We start from the raw sequence: 6,285 nt of genomic DNA, 5'->3' as shown, positions 1-6,285 counted from the left end.
TAAGAACCATTGGATTGAAGATTAGTTTAAAAGTTTCAAATGAGTGGTGTCAATAATAAATGTACAATATTTATATGACTTTTATTTTTGGGCATCGAAAGATTTATATTTAATTCTTTACCTAAGGTTGGATACCCCTGGTTTAGGTGCATGAAAAACATAATATGATAAGTTTTTTGTACCTCTTTTATTAGCTTAAAGACTCAAAAGACGAGAATGTCTTCAAATTTCGATCTAACTATTCGATCGACTAATATTATTTACCTGAAGAGTTTGTTTGTTTGCTTGATTGCGCTAACCTCAGAAACTACAAAACCAATTTAATAAATTATTTCAATGGTGATTAGCCCATTTATGAAGGAAAGCTATAGGCCTGTTTTTATCCAGTTGCGCGATTATGTTTCCTCGGAAAAGCGGGTGAGAGTCGGAGTGTGTGAAAATCTATCAACTACTTATTACTCTATAATTTTTAAGATTTCAAATGAACACTAAAACAACCTGAAAATAAAACGATAATATTTCGTGTAGGTTACAATTTTGTTCCAACAGTACAAATTACCGTAATAAGTATTAATTAACTTCCCACGACATCGTAATCGTTTATTTTTCTATAAATATATAACCGAACAGCTCACTTTCATAATTTTAAGTAAGCCAGGTAGTATTGTGATATTATTAAATTACATGTTTGAAGAAGACAATTCATTTTATTTCTTAAAAAATATATAAATATTGTGAATCGATGGTTACTATTTTTTTATTTTATGAGTATTCTAAAAAAGGATTCCCTTTAAAAACTTGTTTAAAAATGGGAAATTCAAATCATACTTGAAACTATATATTTTTAAATTATGTTATTCTCATTATATAAATCTTGTTTCAAAATGGGGTCCAGGCTGTCATTTGGACATGTCCGGCAATCAGAACCCAAGAAGTCTGACAACTGGTCTTCCCATAAGAATGTCAGATAAGCTCCATGATCCATGCAAAAAACTGGAATATAAATACAATTAATTAAACATAACTGAAAAAAGGCTGGTGTTATTTTTATTATTAGTAATTTTTAAAATCATGCTTATTCCTAGGCATTTCATACATTTTTGCTGACAAAATTACTGTGAAAATTCGTGTAGTTTCACAAAGATCAATAATTATGGGGTAAGTAATTTACTATCCTACAACTTTACTCAGTAATATACAAACTCTTCACATAAGATTCTACTTTAAAAGAGGATTCAAAATTAAGAAAAACTAACCTAGTAAAGAACATTACAAAAATTAAACGAAATTGGATGTGTAAATTAAATTAATAAAATAGTTCGATAAAAAAATAGTATAAAATGTAGGTAATTCGATTTACTCTGAATGAGACAATGTTTAGAAATTGTCTTCAATGTAGGCAGGTAGAGAAACAAATTATTTGTGTAATCGAAATAAAAAATCTTCAACGAGAAATAGCTTGAATGATATAAATTAGTAGGTATGTACTTAAAAAGCACTGTGAATCGAATTGTTGTCGTGTTTTCATCAATATCTACGTCCTTTTAAAAAACGAATTTATTGTCCAGATCATTAAGAAAAGATAATCTAAGTGTTGAGTTTTCAATAATTGTAGATTTAGATATCTTTTTGTGTAAGTTATTCTGTAGTTCACACACGGAGAAGGAGTTATTCTGATTCTTAATTATTGTTTGACATCTTGAAGCCATGAAAAAAATGCATCGTAATCCTGATTATATAAAGTCGCAATATGTCAAAGTACCTATTTACGATTTACTGATCATTAAATTTTTTACAATTATTCTGAAACTAAAAGTTTATCTTGACAATACAAGTATAGTTTATTTCATAATTCCCTTATAATATTTCTGTGGTGCTAATTAAAAGTAAGTACTTCAAAAGACTAAGAAAACTTTAAAAAATACCTACATCCACTAATGTTACCCATGTTTACCCATGTTTAAAATCTAAATAGTTGTTGGTTTGTAAAATTCAACGCACAGATCTAAAAACAAATTTTATCATTAGTACTTCCCACGGACACGGGTGAGACTACTGGCTAAAGCTTTTTATTAAAAACTAAAAGGCACAACAGAAAACATTAAAGTAATTAATCATAAAAGATTAGAGAGCAGTCTTTCATTTCCGTCGTTACCCATAATAACGTGAAAAAGCGTACAAACAACTCCAATAATAATACAGTATCAATATTAATGAGAGATAATGAACAAGCACGACATCGGCTGACTATTAATAAAATGTAAGAGGTAAAATATTAGTGGTGTGTCCGCGGGCGGAGCGGCGGACGCGCGCCGTGTAACTCTCAATATGAGCTTTGTTACCGCTTTGTGCCGCCATTTCTTATGTCACTGCATTGAATATATCGGGTGCTTTCCTTTGTGCACGGAATATTGCTCGTCTTTTGTCGAAATGAACGTTACCTTCCCAAGAGTTGTTTCAGCGAAGAATTTCGCGATTGCAAAGTAATATTTCCCCTTAAGAATTTCGATGTGTTTCTTTCATGTCGGAGATGACTTTACTTCAGATTATATTGTGTTGGGAAATGTTGTTTCAAGTTCGATTTTCAATATCAGCGGTTCTTTTACAAGTTGTTTGGGAATATACTTTGGAACTATCAATCATTTTTCTTTTCTTTGCGCGTATTTTTATTTTCGTTGAACAATTTTTTTTTGCAAAACTGAAATTTTAGCAAGCTTTGAAATTACTTTTAAATTAAGCGGTGTCCTGGGCAGATAAATACAATTATTATTATAGAGTAAATCCTTTGTCCCAGTAATTGCATTGGCTTTGCCGTTTCAAGTCCAATAGCCATCTGACCACCAATTAGAGTGGGATTAGCGACGGTGGGAGATCGCCCGTGTAATATACTCTTGAGATTGTTTGTTAATTATTTCAAAGTTCTTGGCAACTTTTATTATACTGTTTATTTAATCATACTTAATTACAATCAAAATAAACTTCTAAGTAAATTATATGATATCATGTAATTAAAGACTGGATACTGGGAGGTTATGTTTTCCGTTTAAAAGTAAAGTATTATTTGGCCACTCACATTACAAGCCGTCAAAGGAGGAATTAGCTCAGCGTTATTTCACTCGCCAACAAATAACTCTATGGTTGAAATAAGCCCATACTTATGAGGTGCATTTTTATTATTTTACATTGAATTAGGTTTTCAAACTTTTATTTGATAGTTTTGGGATACAATTCATAATTAGGTATAACGGCCACAATACCTCGACTGCAGCACCCAAATTTGATATTTAAATTAGTTAATACCCAAAAATTATACCAAAATTAACCGCCAATTAGAAATTAAACACTAAACAATAGATAATCCCTATTAATATAATTTGTTCTTAAAGTAATTATGCGTTGTAGAAGCCGCGTATGGCGTGATAAAAGCCGTGGCAGTGGGATCGTATGCCGTCCACGTTGGTTCACATTAGGCCGCACAGCGTACGCGCGCCAACCGACCTCGGCACGACACACGGACTACAAACTCGCACTGCAAATACTGTTTGTAACAGATAGCTGTTGTTTCAAGAATACTGGTTTGGTAATATGTTTGGAAAATGTTTTAGTTAGTGTTCTATTTTTTTTTTGGTAATATGTAACTGAAATTAATTACACCTGCATGACCAGTTAAGTAAATGTAAGTATACCTATCAATATAAAAATAAAAGTCAGTTCCTTCTTCTTACTTTTGATATGCCATGCCATGCCATGCCAACATGCCATGTCTATTCAGCTATTTATGCATTGGAAACCTAAATATTTTTTGGCATTTCCTTAATATGGTAATACAACCTCTATCTTTCTATTCCTAAAAAAACATGCCATCTTTTTCAATAAAATTGTGCGTCAAAAATACGTGCTAACCCAAAACGAACTCAACAATATCGATGAACACGGAGAGAAACTCGGCATGACAACAACGTGCCGACCGATCCCGGGTTAGCTGGGCCGAGTGTTTGCTCGTCCGTACGTCTATTCGCCACCGCGCTCAACCAACTGCTAATTAACCCTGGATTACCGGACCCGGCCACCGCTACTTACTGTTTACAACTAGATTTGAAGACAAAGGAAATAATGTGCCGAACAATACCTTTAATTAACAGTAAATAGTTTCCTTCCAGGTGCTAATGCACTGTGTTTTACGGTTACACTTAACGCTGTGTTAATATTTGAGTGAGTGGGAAAGTTTCGCTATGATAGTATTGTTCTGTTATTTATATAAGCTGTGAAACTTGTGAGTATTTGTGTGAGTAATTTTACATACTCATATTTACTCTCCTTCTCCATCAACCTTCCTGTGTTGTAACTTTCTTGTAAATAAAAAGAATCAAGTTTTGTTTCCAATATTGTTTTTTATTGATTAGTACAAATATATCATCCTTATCTTGAAATCTTTAATTTAGGTTATACTTATACCCTATAACGTTAAAAATCTAGCTTACATATTTCTATAAGAATCTTTAGATTACTTTACATTTTTAAATCATAAAACAACTTAACACAAACACGAACCAGAGCGCATTAAATATTCATAAATTGAAAAAGTTCTTAAACTTACCAGAGCTTATTATACAAATGGAACATTAGACCTTTGAGCATTGGTACATAAATAAGAGTGGAACAAGGCGATAATATCAATATCGAACGTTAATACAGCACGCTACACTGAATGTAGTTGTTTATTCTCGCAACGTCTGCGGTACTACCCGCAAATAACAGAAAGAGCAAGTCCTCAGGGCATCGCTTTAGCTTTTCAATTTCCCTTTCGGAATTATTCGTGCTAATCGAATACGACCGCCGGGGTCTGGGGACGCGGTCGCAATGATTCATTCATGAGACTAATGTCGCAATCCCACTCAGATATCAGGTATTATTGTGGTCAATAGCACTTACGTCGCCGTCGTCGTCTGCCGCCGACGCTCTCACTACGACCATGTGCAAACATTCACTGGGTACTTACTTGATTTTTTTAACAAACTATTTTTGCCTATGTTTAGCTACGGCAATGAGTATGAATGTGTAAAACATTTGGGTAGTTCTGTATTGTTTAGAGGTAACGGATAAATTTTGATAAGGCAATAATATTATAATTCACATATCAAAATAACACAAATGCTACTTTTGATCTATGTTTGGGAAGTGGTTCTCTCGATATGCTAGCAAAACCGCGGACGAAAGCAAATACAATATAGGTTTTGTGGAAAGAAAAAAATGTGCTTCTATGATAAGAAAATAGTTCATCTTTTGTCTACACATTATTCCAAATGTTAGCTTACACATTGCAAACTATATCAGTGTATGCTGCTTGCTGCTGTCATATATATTTTAGTTGACATAATTCCTATTACAGTATTTACGATGCCATATTTCCATAAATGCCGTTACTGAAACTGTTTTTAATGTAACTTGACACACCACACGCTCACATAAATCAAAATATAAGCATAACAACAGAAGTACCCGATACGTAAACAATGTCCATAGAAAGTTTGAACGCATTGTTCGATATGAGGGTATGAAGGCGTTGCATCGTCGCGCTGCAAATGATGAGGCGCGAGGTATTGTCGCAGCATTAATGAGCGCGGCCCCGGCCGGCCGGGACAGCCGCGCGGAAGAGGAAAATTAAACTCCTGGGCCCCCGGCTCGTGTTCATTACTCCACACCCGATTACTCCACCGCTGTTTGTGAATGCAGCTCTAAAGTACCACTGAAAGAGCTGTATGGCTACATTGGAATTAGAAACTGCGATAATTAGTGCTCAACTAGAATAATATACTTGCCACTTTTAATGCACGAGTGCAGCTATAACTTGTACATAAATATGTGCTGCAGTGTTTTGTTGTTTGTAATACGGCGACTGTTCAGAGAGGGTGGTAGCCTCTATTTGTTTTTCATTTTATTCTTCATTCAGAGCAGTGGTAGAAACATAAAGTCCGTGGGGTATTGCTTTAAGATTTCAATTTCCTTTCCGGAATTACTTGTACTCTAATCGAACACGCGTCAGGGGACACGGGGGGTGGCGGGCGCATCGCAACCGCAAATTACTCCAGCACTCTGCGTACGAATGTTTAAAATGTATTATTGAGACATTTACAATGTCGCTCTAACTGCACGAGGGGTTAATGTCTAATGGCCTTAAAATATTTATTCTTTTAGACAAAACGATTTTTGTACCAGATTGTGTTTATCACGAACATTAAACTATAATTAATTATTGTCATAAGTACCTAAGGATCTACAATTTAA

This window comes from Helicoverpa armigera, chromosome 10 (genome assembly GCF_030705265.1).
Source record: "Helicoverpa armigera isolate CAAS_96S chromosome 10, ASM3070526v1, whole genome shotgun sequence".
In the NCBI taxonomy this organism is placed as follows: domain Eukaryota; kingdom Metazoa; phylum Arthropoda; class Insecta; order Lepidoptera; family Noctuidae; genus Helicoverpa; species Helicoverpa armigera.
This window is presented reverse-complemented; position numbering follows the sequence as displayed.